Below are 15,595 nucleotides of genomic sequence, written 5' to 3' on the forward strand. Positions count from 1 at the left end.
ACAAGCTTGTCAGTGTAATGATCAACTCTGCAAGGTCACACTTAAATTTAAGTCTTTATTTGAAGTGGTGAAAAATGAGTAAGTGACAGTTTAGTAAAATGTCTCTTTGTAGAAAAAAATAGTGTTCAGTATTTATTTTAAATTGTATTATTTAAGATTATTATTTTATTGGAGATTTGTATTGAGTGAAGCAAACCAGAGGTAGATAGAAATGTATTCTTCTCTCTTAGGAAAGTTAAAATGCAAACCCTTGCATTACTGCTGTAGGCCTAAGTATTGCAACCAGCCTATGAGAATCATTGATTATATTGTTGCTTGTCAATCATCTTCTTTCTGTAAGATGACAAGGCTTATTTTGGTGTGGGGTTTTGTTGTTTGTTTTGGGGGTTGTTTTTTTCCCTGCTATTCATGCTGATATCTCTTTTTCGTTTGTTCTGGAGTTTTCACGTAGGAAGTTAGGCAATACTGCATTTTCATCTCTCGGGCTAAAAAGTTTCTTTACTTGAAGTAATTGCTTCTATAACTTGCATAGTACAAGAAAAACTTTAATTTTGCATTTCGTAAGTTTTGAAAAACACAGAATGTTGTCTGTAGTTGATTTTGCAGGTCTCCCTCTAGATCTTAGCCCTTCTTACTTCAGGAGTGATATGCTGAGGCATCAGTAAGATTGCCCTTCTTGTCTTTTGTCTCTCCAGTTCTTCATGCGGCATGAGTAATCAACAAACCAGCTGTTGCTGTTCTAAGTGACTTGATGTTGGTGAATCAAGAGACAGAGGTCAAGAAATTGCTTTGTCTTCACAGGAAGCTGATTTGTATTGCTGCAAGTGTTGCAGTTGCTTTCTGTGCCCTTAGCCATGGACTGCAAGGCTTAAAATCACCCCAAAAGCTTTTCTCACAAAGACATGCGAGCACACCCTTTGTAAACCTGGTGATTACTTCTCATAAGAATGTGGTTATTGTTTCTCTGCCTAGATAAGTTGATATGAATGATTCCTTTGAAGGAGGTAACCAGAAAGTGTTGGTAATTTGAGCCAAATTCTGCTCTCAAGCAGAAACCTCTACACTCAGTAACAGTGCTGCTTTGTTTTTGCTCTATTCTTTCTCAGTAGCCTGAAGAAGGTGTTAAACTCTGAGAAATTTTCCCCAAGTTTACAGAATTGGTGGTCAGCTATTCAGTATTAAAACTGTTATGGGATGGGAAGGGACTTTTTCAGAAAAGGGGAGAAAATCACATTTTTTGAGTTTGTGACAAACTCTGTGGTGGTGGTTTTGAATTTAACTTCACCTTATAAATGGACAAAACCCCAAGGATTCCCTGGTAGAATCATTGGATACAAACAAAGGAGTTAATTTGCTTTTTCATTCATTTAGTGCCTTAAAACTACTGGTCAGGGGTTTACGAATCCTCATGGCTAGGTTGTAAACTGAACCAGCTTTTCCTAGTATGGATGAATTTCACCCACCCACCCACACAGTTGACTCAGTGGTGCTGTTTCTAATAGAGGACATTCCTCTGAGGAAGTAGACTTTGAAGAGGACATAGTGCACATGTATTAAAACCAAGAATTTTTTTTATGCAGAAAGTGGCTGTGGCCATAGCAGATCTGTTGTAAGATTTGTTATTCTCACATAGTGCTTCAAGTTAACTCTTTTCTTTTGCCCGTCTTCCTTGAGAGTGTAGTTAAACTGACCTTTAAATTTTTTCTTTGCTGTTATGGCTCTTGCAATAGGGGTCAGTGATTTGGCAGCTTTGCCCTTTTGACTGACCCTTTCTGTCCTCTCCAGGTAGTATAGGTACTTTTAAAAGTCATCCTTTCTTCTGTAGCTTAAAGGTATGCTCTTCCTCTTGTGATTTGCAGTAAAACAGTAAAATTGAAGACCATTTTGATAGGGGGAAATGCTTGTCTGAAAAAGGATATTAAGCTTTTCAGTTATTAATTTCAGTATTCTGTCTTAGAAAAACAATTTTGCTATGTATTTAAGAGCTTCCTGACCTGGAAATCTAAGGAAATCCTGTAAAAGAACTGCCTTGCAATGAAGTTATGTATAGTTCAGTATAACTTCTGAGTGATAATAGTGACAAATGTCATGAAAAGAGGCTGAAATTCTACAGTCAGCCAAAATGGGAGGGTATGACTTCCCTTTCTTCTCATCCTTCCTTGCCTAAAGCTCTTATTTACTGTCTCGTCTCTTACTCTGCCCCAGCTTTGGTACTTAGAGGAATTTAACACACCAAAACATACCACTTTTATTTTGAGGTTCATTCTGTGTTATTTGGGTGAATTGCAAAGGCTCAGAGGAGTGTAGTGTGTGCTGATGTGCAGTAGGATTGTAACCAAGAACTGGAAGCTGGAAGAGACAGCAGGAATGCACTCATTGGTAATAATGGATTATTCAAATCTCTTTGCCTGAGCATTTGGACAGGCATCTTAGTGTCATGGTCTTCCTCTTTCTCTTAGCACTCTGCTGCACTTCTGGGACTGAAGATACATCAGCATCATGACAGATGGTAACACTCTGTTACCTATAGTCTTACTGGCTTTGTAGTCTCAGGGTCTTGTCTTGGCGGTATTAAGTACGGTCTTGTCTGCATTAATATTCTTCAGTCTCCTCTAAGCACTGCTGAGTAAGAGAAGCTGTTTCCACCCCACCCCAGGCCCCTGTTATTTTTGCTGAATTGAAATTTGTCTTTCACAGAAATATTTTCCAAATCCTTGCTTGAACAGTGTTCTTCCTTAAATTTGTAGGTTATGTTTTGCCTTCTGTGCTTCTAGTTGTGTAATGAGTGGCATACTTTTAAATCTTGGTTTCTGCCTGTGGAATACTTCAATTGAATCTAGATTGGATGAATGATGTAATAGCATGAGTTAAAGGTAGGGGAAGTGACAGCTATATGACTAATTTGTCTCCGCCACCCACCCATCTTAATTTTTTCCTTCCTCCTTCAGTCCCTCTGCCACCAAGAAATTGTCTCTATTTTCAGTAAGCTTTTCTAGACTGACAGCAGAAGAAAGTACTGGAGAGAGAGCAGTGAGCTGGGGTTATCATGCTCATGTTGCTAGTTATGTCTGACCAGTGAAAGGATCTATTTATGGACAGTCGCTGTTGCTGTCCTGCATCTGCTCACTGAAGAGGTTGCAGATAAGTTTGAAGTCTGCCATCTGCACAGTACAGCGTCTCTTCCCTCCCAGTACGACGGAGTTCTTTGTAATCCAGTTTGCACAGCTGAGAGATTCTGATTTCCATATGAAGACAAAGCATAATTTAGCAGTTGGTAATGCCTCTTCCCCTCTTCTCCTCTCTCCCACTTGCCCAGCTTTTGCTTAAGTTCATTGTAGTTTTAGGCTGGATATATAAGAGGTGAAAATCATGACAGGGGACTGCAAGTGCATTAGAACGACAGGATCTTTGATTACATCTGGCAGGGGATGAGGTAGTATACAGTAAATGTTAACATTTCTTTGAGGGAAAACAAAGGAGCTTTGGAGGCATGACACAAAAATAGTTGTAATGTAAGCTAAACACATATAGAGAAACATGTATTGGTTAGTATCTCCAGTGGGATAAAGTGGAAAACTTGAATGGGCATAAGGAAAGACAAAGTTTGTGTTTCATAGCAATTTGGCCTTGTTTCTTATATGGACATGTTGTCACTAAAATAATACTTGCTACGCAGTGGCATAACACAGAAGCTTTTCTACCCATTAACAATCATTGTAGGTCATGTTTCATTTGTGATTACTAAACCTTACGTTGTATGAAAATGCAGTTACATTTCTCTATGCAGAGAAATCAACCTGTAATGTATATGTATGGTCTTTGGTAGGCAACAGTGTCTTAAAATAGAATTGGATTGCTGAACCTCACCTAGTATATGTAGGTGATTTAAAGGACAGTTGTGGGCTATTTTAGCTCTTGGAGGAATAGAGCGTTATTGGCTCTTGTATTTTGGGAGCTTAAGGTTTGAGTAGTTTTCCTTATGTTCCATGCTTTGTGTGGTTAGCAGATGCGAAGGATGTTAGTCTCAGATTTGGGAGAGTAGCCACAGATACGCAACAAACAAGACATAACAGATGTTACTTTTCTATTTCTTCTAAAGACTCTTAAAAAATTAAATTAATTTCATTTTCTGCCAGTTCTATTATATCCATAGTTTTGTACACAAAGTGTATTCTGGAGTGTTTCCAGTTATCCTTTTCCTAAGTTGAAAATAGTCAATGGAAAGATTTAATTTGAAACAATTAGACCATCCCTTCCTCTTTTTCTTTTTTTCTCATTATTAGTCACTAAATGTTTTTTAATAAGTCAACAGTAAAGGAAAATTGTGCCTGTCTTGAAGCGCTTTGGCTTTCAGTTTTCTTGGCATAAGAAGTGTGAGCCATCCAGTTTTCAAATGTTCTTGAAATAAATGTAAAATGACTCTTCACTTGCCAGATTTTTGGAGGCTTTCAAAACATCCTCTGAGATAAACATATCAATTTATAAAATATAAACAATACTTATGTATTTTGGTAATCAAATGTGCTTGGCATTCGTCATGAAGCTTATGCATGACAGTAAAACAGTTTTCATCATATGATGCACTAGAACCCAAAGATTACCAATACACTCTTTCCAATGCTGGCAAAACTGACACCTAAATTTGTTTATTCTTCCTCAACATTATACTTATGGAATCTGCAAAGCAAATGATAGAAAGGAAGGGGTTTGGTTTTTTGGTTGTGTTTTTTTTGTTGTTGTTGGTGGGGTTGGTTTTTTTTTTTGTTTCTTTGCTTTTTTTTCATCTGGTAAGAATTTTGAATTGGACTGCAAGAGAGACGTTCTGAAAGTTTAAATCACCGCACATGCATTGCACAGTAGGCTTTAAAAATCGTTTTCTATAGATTTAAAATAAGTGAAAGGAAAATGAGAACCTAAACATTATCCATGTATTGGTAAATCTTGTTTCTCCAGCCAGCGTATCCGACTTCTTTCATAGGCATGAATTTAAAATTTACCCTATGATTTTTTTTTTTTTCCCACATAAGAGGTCACTAACTAAGGTATAGCAGGAACCATTAAACAAGTAAGAATATATTTATCTTCTGAGATTGCCTGTCAGCTTTTCCTCACACTGATGAGTAAGCTCAAAAGTTTCCTTCCCAGAAGGAGCAGGAAAATGGACAGCATGATACATGTCTTGTTTGACACAGCTGCCTGGCAAAGCTTGCTATCAACTCAAAAACAAAGTTATACTATATTTTGTTACCTTATGTATGAACACTAAAGGCATTGTCTATACCTAAATGCAGTTCTTTCTGTCTGTTCTGTAGTGTTGGAGTCTTCTCCAGTAGTAGATGAGCAGCTGAATGAGTCAAATTCTGCTATTCGAAATGTATTTATCTGCAGTTAAAACTGCTTCTTCAGAAACTTTCCTGGTAGCCCCTTGCATGTGGCAGTAGTGAGATGGTTGTCTCCAGCAAAGCCGTACTGTATCAGTTAGAGTTTACCTGCGATGTGCTGCCTTTATTGCATTGTGTTCCTCTAGAGATACAAACACTTGATGGTTTCTGTTCTTTAGCTGTTCTGACTTTTTAAGATGAAGGAAGGTGCACAGTTCAAGGTTTATCAGCCTTCACTTGCCAGTTGCAATAAACTTTTGTCTACTACAAGAAAAGAATGTAAGTTGGTGGTAGTCAGCTGAGCTGTTACCCTCTTAAAATTGTTAGACTTCTCTCTGTGCGTGTACATGTGCTGTTACGATTAGTAATGCTAACAGTAGAACAGCTGCTGTTGCTGATGGAAGCTGTCTGCAGTCCAGTGACCTTTTTTATCCTTTTTAGCTTCCCTTCCTACCTCTTTGCGGGCATTGATTAAAGTCGCTGTCACAGACTTTGACAGTTGTAGAAGACAGTTTGAATTGGGTGCTGGGTATAAATAACCACACTTTAAATCTTGCTTGTATTTAATAGGGTTTATTGAGGAAAAAATATATCATAGATACAGACAAGCTAAGAAAATGGTTGCTCAGAGGTTGGAACTCTTACTCGATTCATCTGGAAGAGACAAAATACCTTAGATCAATGCCCGAGGAAATCTAGGCAGCATATATCTCAAGAAGCAGTCTTGGACCAAGCCATTAGGCCTGAGTTGAGAAATGAGAATTCTTGCCTTATGATGCTACCAAATTTTGTCAGAAGCACTGCAGGGAGTTGTGTGCTTTGATTGCAGTTTCCAGTGAAGATATCACTCTGCAAGTTGTGATTGATTAATGGAGCTTTTAAAACAGCCAATTTCTTTGTAGATAGACCAGTCCACTTAAAACCAAGACAAATAAATTCCTTTACTTTTTCTGTATCATTTAATTAGACTAGGGAAGAGAAATACTACATCTGTAGGAAATTAGCAACAGTTTACTTGTTTGTCCTTACTTCAGGTTGCCAAAAATGTAATTTGTAACAGATGACAAATTAAGAACACAGCAGCTGATTATGGAACATTAAACTCTTAAGAGGAGAAAAGAATTTATGGAGCTTTCTTCAGTTGCATACACTTCTAACTTAGAGGATGAAAACTTGGGTTTATCAGGTTTCTGAAGGATTTTAGACCCAAAAAATGAGACTTTATGTTCTGGAGAAACAGCTGAGAACTGTCCTTTTTTTGCTGTATCTGATTTGTGCATGCTGGTTAGTGTTTAGTCTGTTACAGTATAATAAAACTTGTCTGCGAATACAAAGAGAAGTCTTCATTTTTAGTTAACCAAATTTATAGCCTTGGTTACAGTTGCCTGTGTTTGACATTTAGTAGTCTCATGTCTGTAAAAGTTCAAGATTTTAGACCAGTCACATCAGTAGTTTGCTTTATGAATGCAAGTTTGAGTTTTTTCATGTGCCTTACCTGCTTTTAACCAAAAGGATAGGTTTGTGACTTTAACTCCCCAGCTCTGTATATCCATTCTTTTCTGGTGGTTGATCTTTGGATCATTTAATGTCTCCAGTAATTTTTTAGAACTGATTAACAGTTTAGAAGTCAGCAGACATACAAGCAGACGTTACTAAATACAGGTACTACTTGGTGTAACAGGCAGCAGGTTCAAACAAACCGATTAAAGCTATGTGTACTTCTATTGCTTAGGTATCTTAGCTACTTTGATGTCTTGTTTTCTGTGCCACAGGTAGAGCCCTTCACAGAACGAGGTATCTGATACTCTTTCTCAAACTAATGCAGTTACACATGAAGTTTGGGGTTGTTTTTTTTTCCTTCTTTCAGTCTGCTTGATACATCTCTTTGGATAGATCAGACAACCATTTTATGTGAAATTATGCTTCATTTTATTTAATTTTTCATGGTTATTTTTTTCTTTTGGGAAAATTCCACTGCTTGAAACCTCTTCCCTGTTCGTACTAATTTAGGTCCATGCTAGTGCTGAATTGGGCAGTCTTGCCCCATTTTGTGTTGGCACTAGTGTTTGTGCAGCTGCCTAGTGATTTGGATTAGCTTGTGGTCTCCCTGAAAAATAATCCTTCTGAATTAGTTGCTCGCAGTTCCACTGGACTGCATGGTCACTGCTGTCCACACAAAAAATATGTGAGAGCACAAGGTTGAGGGAAGGTCAGGACTGCCTCTTTCTTGTGGCAGCTTAGTCTTAAATCTCTTAAAACCAGTACTGAAACTAAGCTTGAACTGAAATGGTCTCTAGCTTTTGCAATGCTTTCTGTCCTGCTGCGTCCCAAGACTTGTGTTCAACAGAGAAGCATCATCACAACTTGACCTGGCAAGTGCATGGACTTGAACAGTGGACAAGAGAATAGTGCACGTCATGCACACAGTGCAGCAGTTCCTTGATTTGAAGTGTCCACAGACGTGTTTCCTAAACTGCAGTGAATTTCAATAGGTTTAGACTGTAGCTGTCAGAACTGGCATGAAGTTTTAAGTGTCCCTAGAAGTTAAGAAATACTTCCTGTAAAAATACATTTATTTTTTCAAATCATGATTGTTTGGGGATTTTTTGTTGGGTGTTTTTAAGTTGCAAAGTTGAACACTTAGTGTTAGGAAATTCCAGTTGCCTGCAGAGTTGCACGGGTTCTAGGAGGAGGGTTGGCCACTTGGGAGCATAGAGTAATAGCTCCAGATTCTCACTTCCCGTGTCTGGCTCCAATATGCTCTGCAGCAGCCAGGCATTGCAGTTTCAAGAAGGCTGCTGTACTGTCCCAACATGGAACCAAACACTCAAGGTTAGTTGTGTGCAGTCCAGTTGAAGGGCATTGTGAGACAGTGCAGCACTGAGTTTTTGTAATAGTGATGCTCCAGTCTTCACTGAGACTTTATGGACTACAGTTTTAATTCTAAAGGCTTATGCTTAGACAAATTTGGGTAACTCCCCATGGGAGAGTGCAAAGCAAGCCTACTGCCCCTGCCAGTAGTCTATTTAATGGCCAGACATGCAGATGTTTTTAAAAATGTATATATTTTAAAGGAGATACACCTTCCTTTCCTCTCTTGGAAATACTTTGTCCAAGGTAACTGACTAGTAATAATCCTGTAACAGTAACCCATCATGGAAAAATTCTGTCTTACAAAAATTTTGCTAAACTGTAACCACTAAGCAGCTGAAAACACATCTTGTATGTGGAAGTATTGGGAAGTTCTATTATCTAATGCTGTTGCTTCAGTTTCTAAGTGTCTGTTTTCTTTTTCTAAGGTTTTGATAAGAATAAACTGTAACCCCTTTTCCATCTGTCAAACTTTAACTGTGTAACTCAGTTACCATAATTAAGATGCCTGAAACAAATACTTCTGTGCCTTTGAAGGAAAAGGAGCAAACAGTGGATGACACACTAGAAGTCTTGGGTACTCTGCTTTTTAGTCCCATAATACTCAATTTTTGATCCCTTAACTTCATACGAGGAAAGTTGTAACTACCATGGGCATTTTGTCCTGAGCCACAAACTTGGTGGGGTTTTTCTTTTTGCTTTATGGGTTTTGTTGTGTCCCACCCCTTCCCTTACTGAAGATTATGGCAATACAGAAATACTTCCTCTTCGTCTGTTTTTAAATGAAGTAGAGTATGGGAGCACTCAGAGATCGAAAATAGTATGACAAACTGGAAATTAGATAAATCTGTATTAAACGGACATTCTTCTTGTATGTACTTCGTAATTGTCACCGAAGTATGTTACATATGGAAGAACTGACATGGGAAGCAGATAAGCTTGTTTGACAGTATGTTTTTTCTGTTTGTAGTGTTTAGAGAACTTAACTCTCAGTTGTTGGCTTAGTGAGCAAGTGATACTGTGCAAAGAAAATGTTACCTGGGTTCATTTTCTGAACTGCTTTTTTCTGGGGCTATTGACTGTTTCCCGTCTTACTGTGGCTGAAAATATACTTGTATCCTATCTCCTCCCTTCCCATAGAAGAAAGCCTGAATATCTTCTTGTCTTCAAGTCATTGATCATTTGTCTGTAAGAAATTTTGGATGGGGGCCACTGTAACTTTTTAATCTAGTTTTGTTGCCTTTGCATAATTGTCATCACTGCTTCTTTTTTCCCTCTTCTGAGTGATAATAAAGCGTTTCTTTCTCCTCTGTCCCTTTCCTCTCTTCTCCTTTTGCATCCTTCCCTTCCAATTTTCCTACATTTTTACTGTTTCTGTGGGACATTCCATCAATCATCCAAGCATCCCATAAACTTTCCAGAAGAGGAAGCTGAATTGACTCCTGTAAGTTGTTACATGTTTATATGGCTTCTGTTATTGTCAATAGTTGTGTCAATGTGTCTGCAACAGAAAATCACATTAGTTTCATTTGTTAGTATCCCAACTGTGCAGTAAGGTAACCATGTATATCATTAAAGTTAAACTTCTATTCTTAAGTTGATCATTGACTATCAATTGGGCAAGACTACTTAAAATATGCTTTTTTTTTTTTTAATGAAACATGATTGCTTTTGTCTGTCATAGTACCATAAAACAGACTCGTAGACTCACTTAGATTGGAAAAGACCTTTAAGATTGAGTCCAACTGTTAACCTAGCACTGCCAAGTCCATCACTAAACCACATCCCAAAGTGCTACATCCACATGACATTTAAATACCTTCAGGGATTGTGGCTTTCCTAGGTGGCCTGTTCCAGTGCCTGAAAGCCCTTTCAGTAAAGAAATTTTTCCTAATATCCAATCTAAACCTCTGCTGGCATAACTTGAGGCTTTTTCCTCTCATCCTGTCACTTCTTACTTGGGAGAAGAGATGGACACCCACCTCACTGCAGTCTCCTTTCAGGTAATTGTAGAGAGTCACCCCTGAGCCTCCTTTTCTTCAGACAAAACAATCCCCATTGCAAAAGAAAGGAGAAAATTGATATTTTTAATTAAATGTTCATCACTTCACATTGTGTGCTTTTATTTCTGCTGTGTGAATACATAATCTCAGAGTTAGCAAAGAAAAATTTCAGTTCTCCTTTCCCATTTTTGTCTCCCTTTGGAACAAAGTTACAAAGGAAAAATTATATTTTTTAATTCTCAAGGTCTCTTTTGAAAATAGTTCTAATTCTTTAAGCTGGCATCTAAAGAATTCGATGTACTGATATAGTTGAAATTAAAGTAGTTATCTTTTCAACAAAGTTTGCAAGCATACAGCTCTCTCTATTGGACACTGTTTCCTCAGTTTCCCTCATTTTAGTTTGTTTCTTAGGGATAGTAGGGGGCTTTTAAAAAAGATGTTTGTAGTGTTTCTCAACTGTTTTTCATATTAAATCCAGATTAATGGTACAAGAGTGCCACCAGCTGGTTTAATTAGATGTGTGTATTAATATTTAATCGTTAAGAGTTTTGCAAGAAATGTGGCAAGATATTTATGTACGCAAGTTCACAGTGTCTTGTCACTGTTTTTCGGAAGAGTTTTTTTGATGAGCTGAGGTAAATTATTCTGTTGTACATACATTGAGTAAATGATATCTTTGAACCTACAGATAATATTTAACTAAAAAGGAGGGGTTTTTTTATGTAACATATTTAACAAAGAACAATCAGATGTAACACCTTAGAACATGGCCAGGTCATTTTTTTCTTACACTTCCCATCCAGTTTTTATTCATTATTTGTAAATGGACACTGTAAAGAATATATTTGGCACCTTTAATATGGTATTGTACTGTTTTAAATCCTGTATGTATATTCTGAGCCTTTACCTGAAAATTAGTCTCTTAGCAGTGACATTGAATCTTTCTAGACTTGTCTTCTGTAACAAGAAAATGGATCAGCGTTCAATATGAACATATGTAATTGTCAAGGGTTTGCAAAAATGTTCAAGTAGAATTGAAAAAAATGAAGCAACGAGGTGATATATATATAGCATGTTAGCTGTGAACTGATGGCTTGCTACAGTTGCAAGATGGGTTGCACAGCCTACATTCTTCAGAACCTAGAACTAGAACCTAGTTTATCATCTTTTCTAAAAGGATCTTCTTAAAGTACACCCATCAGTTACTGTCTGCAAAAAATATCGCTAATGTGCCTAATAATCCAGTTTTAACTTAGAAATCATTTCAGGTTCCTTTGTTTTTCTGAAAGTGGCTTTCATCCTAAAGCCTCAGAATTTTAAGAATTAAAACAATCTACTGAACTTTTCATAAAGGATCTGACAATGATAACAGGGGAGCAAATCTTGAGCTTTTGACCAAGTAGAGGATTACTTTCTTAGTATAGTGTAGTCAAGTATATGCTTAAAGTCTGAAAGGTATTTTCATTTTCCTGCTAGTCCATCTGTTCTGTCATGTTTAGCAAACATGTTTTGTAGATGTAGGGTTGGTGATGGGTATAAAAATGTTTCAGCATTGACAAAACTTTCTGACATAAGCAGCTACTTTGTATTTAAGAGGAGTATTGTTTGAGTTCTCTGAAAATGATGTGAAATGCAATCTTCAACAGCTAGTCCATGAACTTCTGGTATTTAGGCCTGAAGATAATGGACGTTACATTCCTGTCTTCAAAGAAAGGATATAGGAAATCTTTGAAATCCAAAATGTAATTTGGAACAAGATTATATTCCATGATTTCATAAAAATCAAACCTAGTGGTCTTTGCTGAATTAACTAGACTCATTTAGGTTGGAAAAGACCCTTAAGAAAGATCAAGTCCAACTGTTAATTCAGCACTGCCAAGTCTACCATGCCACTAAACTATGTCCCCAAGTGCTGCATCTACACATCTTTTAACCTCCAGGAACAGTGACTCCACCACTTCCCTGGGCAGTCTAATCTAGTGTTTGACAACCCCTGGATGGGGTGAAGAAGTCTTTTACAAAATTCAATCTAAACGTCCCCTGGTGTAGCTACATGAAAACTGTTTATAATTTTTCGACCTCACATCATCTAGAACTTTTGAATGCTAATTTTTCTCAAATCTAGTTTTTGGCATTGTCATTATCCATACCAGCTGAAGTTTGTTATGGAGACATTAGTAGACTTACTTGTATGCTTTTTTGTTCTGATATTTTGATAATTGCATCCCATTTTTTAATGTAAAAATGTTTGTGTACTGTCTGCTTTTGTGCACAGCTCTTTTGTCATTCCTTGAGAAAGGTATACATTTTATTTTATAGAACATTAATGTTCTGATCAGCATACTTCTACTAGTATTTTGAGGATTTTTTAATTATTATTGTAATATCAGTAGTTTTCAGTGTGACTTGGAATAACTGCTGCTGGGAGTTAAGGTAGAAAATAGTCCAAACCAGTCATCATTGCAATGTCTACTTATACTTCTTGTACAAAATGAGTTAAAAACATGATCTTCCTGTGTTTTGATAGTTTTCTCTATTTTTTTTTTTCTCTATCCAGGTCCTTTGAACTAAATTGAGTATCTGAAACTTAGTTCAAAGTCTGTTCTGTTCAAAGACAGTTCAAAGGAAGCACTAAAACATAATTAAATAGCTTTTAATGTATTGTATAAAAATTGTCCATTAAAAGAAGTGGTTTTGGAACAAAAAGAAGTCACAAGCATGTTCGATAGCTGATGATAGGCTTCATATTTGCTTTTTTGGGGGAAGGAAGTATATCTCCTGAAGGTTATAAAGAAGCAAAGATAGTGAGGTCCAGTCTCCAGCACAGCTAGTGTTCGGGCGTGTCCAGGGTTACTGGTCTTAAGTTTTGCAGCACAGTTTACACTGAAAGATTCTTCACAATTTCTGAGGAAATGCAAATTACATGATTTGATGATGTGACAAGAAATAAAAAAGCTATCCTATAGATCAGAAAAACAACTTTACAACCCTTCTTGTAGAAGTAAAGAATTATAGCTAGCTTTGGACTGTGCCCATGTTATGTACTGTTTGTGTCTGCACCCTTAGTTAAGTGCTAGCCTAGAAATATGTGATCCTTTAAAGAAGCTGGTAAATGAATTAGGCATCAAGTCATTGTCTTTGTGTATATTCATGTAGAATAAGCTGCATTGAGTACTTCAGTGAATGCAGCTATTAGTTTTCCAATACTGTTACTACCGAGCTCTTACGTAACGTCATGCTTAGTGCGAAGAACTGCAAATTTTCACCTTCTCTGAAGCTTTTGTCATATTTTGATACTTTTAACCTTCCAAGGATATTTTAATATTCCAGTTGCAAGACAATTAAAATAAACTGAAAATGCCCATTATGAGCAATGATGGCCTTGTGCTGTGGAAGCAGTAAGCTTACTGCAACAGGACAGAACCAGTGCATGGTGTTGGGGGCTTGTAGAGATCAGGGCGTACTACTTTGTGTGATTGGAATTGGTTTTATATCCTGAGTGAACCTAAAACAGTGCACTGGGGAAGAGATTTCTTTGTTGCCAAGGCATGAGTTCTTGTGATGGGAGCAGATGTAAGGAGAGCAGATGCTTTTCATAGTGGAAGACTGGGAATGTCTATCTAGGACTAAAACTGTTTTGGGTTCCTAATTTCTTTGGTATTATTTTTAGTCTGGGAAAGAACTTAAGGAAGAAAAGTAGGATAATTTATTTGGAAGGATAAGGCATTTATACTGTCAGAGCTTTGATACATATTTGAAGTCCAGAAGTAGAGAGGAAGAGAGGGCTATTTAGATCCTCTGTGTGGTCCAATATGATTGTACAGTCTTAAGAAAAAAACCCAAAATATTTATCTTCTCCTAAACAATGGAGTATTCCTAGGAGACTGTATTAAATAAGCAGCATCTGTTCACCTCAAAGCTTGATGTTTGAGCTGAAGGCTTTCGTTTGAAATAGATTAAATGCTTTCAAACTGTGGATTGTGAGAAAGTAACACATCTTTATTCTGAAATGAAAACTGATTTTTTTCTTTAATGGTTTGTGCAGGTCTAATATTTTAAAAAAGTTAAGTGCACATATTTGTTGCTTAGCCAACCTATAATTCCTGCAGCTTGGCCTTGCCTATTGCTCTGCTACTTCTGCTCATTCTAACTTTTGGATATCTGCAGTACTGCAGAATGGGCTTTGCAGCAGGAAGGAGCCATGCACTGAAGGTGCCTGGCAAAGAAGTGTTGCCTTCCTGTTTCTAGACATGTTTCCAGCTCAAATTCACACAGATGGGTGTTTCACATTTTACTAGCCAATGCCTGTTCCTATGAAATGCCTATTAAATTCTTGATTTCCAGATTAGCTTTCCTGTGGTTATCTGCTTTTATATTTTGCTGCAGGTCTGGAAAGCAGTTTTGGCAAAGTCCCCGGTGGTTATTATTTTGTAAGAACTGTATGGCATTCCCATTTCTGGATAGAATTAAAGTTCCTTAGTGGAGGTGTAAGATGGCAGCAGCCGAAGTGACCAGTGGTGGGTAGAAGGTTAAACTACTTGAGCTGCTCTGTAGAAGAAATGTTCTCCAGCAAGCAGTATTTAAGGAGAAAAGGAGAAAATCAGTATCCCCTCTTTATCCTGACATTATTGTTGACTGATGGAGCACTAATGGGAGAAAGTGGCTAAACCCTAAGGAAGAGGCTACAAATGTACATTGTAATGTTATTTCTACTGCAGTGCTCCATTCACCAAAAAAAGGTGATCCGTATTAGTTGAAGTCCAAGATGTCTGACAAGAATTCTATCAAGAAGCTCTTTAAAAAAATTGCTTGAACTTCTCTTTGGAGTTTTTGCTTTTTTTTTTTTTTTTTTTTTTAGCTTTGGACAGAGCCAACCAATTTATTCCAGAAGTCCAATAGTGATGTGTTGTAATGAGACCATTCTAGACTGACTCTGTGGAAGTTAGAGCTTCTGTTTAGGAAAGAAAACCATTCAGAGTAAAACCGCACATAACAGAAATCGTAAAAAGATGATCAGTCTGCCTTCAAGTTAACCTAAGATGTGTTATTCACCAGCAATGTTAGCATCACCTCAGGCTTGCTCAGGCTGGGTAAATGAACTGTTGTTTACATGATAGCCACTCTTAAGTGTCATTGAAGTTGCTGGAAGTCCTGTCTATATAAAAAAAGCAGAATGTATTAGTTCATCAGTCCCTAATGATATGGTTATATATGGTAGGAAGTTTAATCTGAGAATTCTGTATAACTGTAAACAATGCATGAGATCTTTTAATTGTACCAGGTCCTGCATCACAAAGTTCTCATTGCTGTGTGCTTGAGGTGTTACTAGGCAGCACTGCT

The 15,595-nt window shown here is 37.2% G+C and overlaps 1 protein-coding gene across 5 annotated transcripts in view; it reads left to right on the forward strand.

The window, feature by feature from the left end:
• RAPH1 (Ras association (RalGDS/AF-6) and pleckstrin homology domains 1) overlaps positions 1-15,595 on the forward strand; it is an 87,872-nt gene that overhangs the window by 39,501 nt on the left and 32,776 nt on the right. The gene's annotated exons all lie outside the window — the stretch shown is intronic.

The sequence above is a fragment of the Lathamus discolor genome, chromosome 3, assembly GCF_037157495.1.
Source record: "Lathamus discolor isolate bLatDis1 chromosome 3, bLatDis1.hap1, whole genome shotgun sequence".
In the NCBI taxonomy this organism is placed as follows: domain Eukaryota; kingdom Metazoa; phylum Chordata; class Aves; order Psittaciformes; family Psittacidae; genus Lathamus; species Lathamus discolor.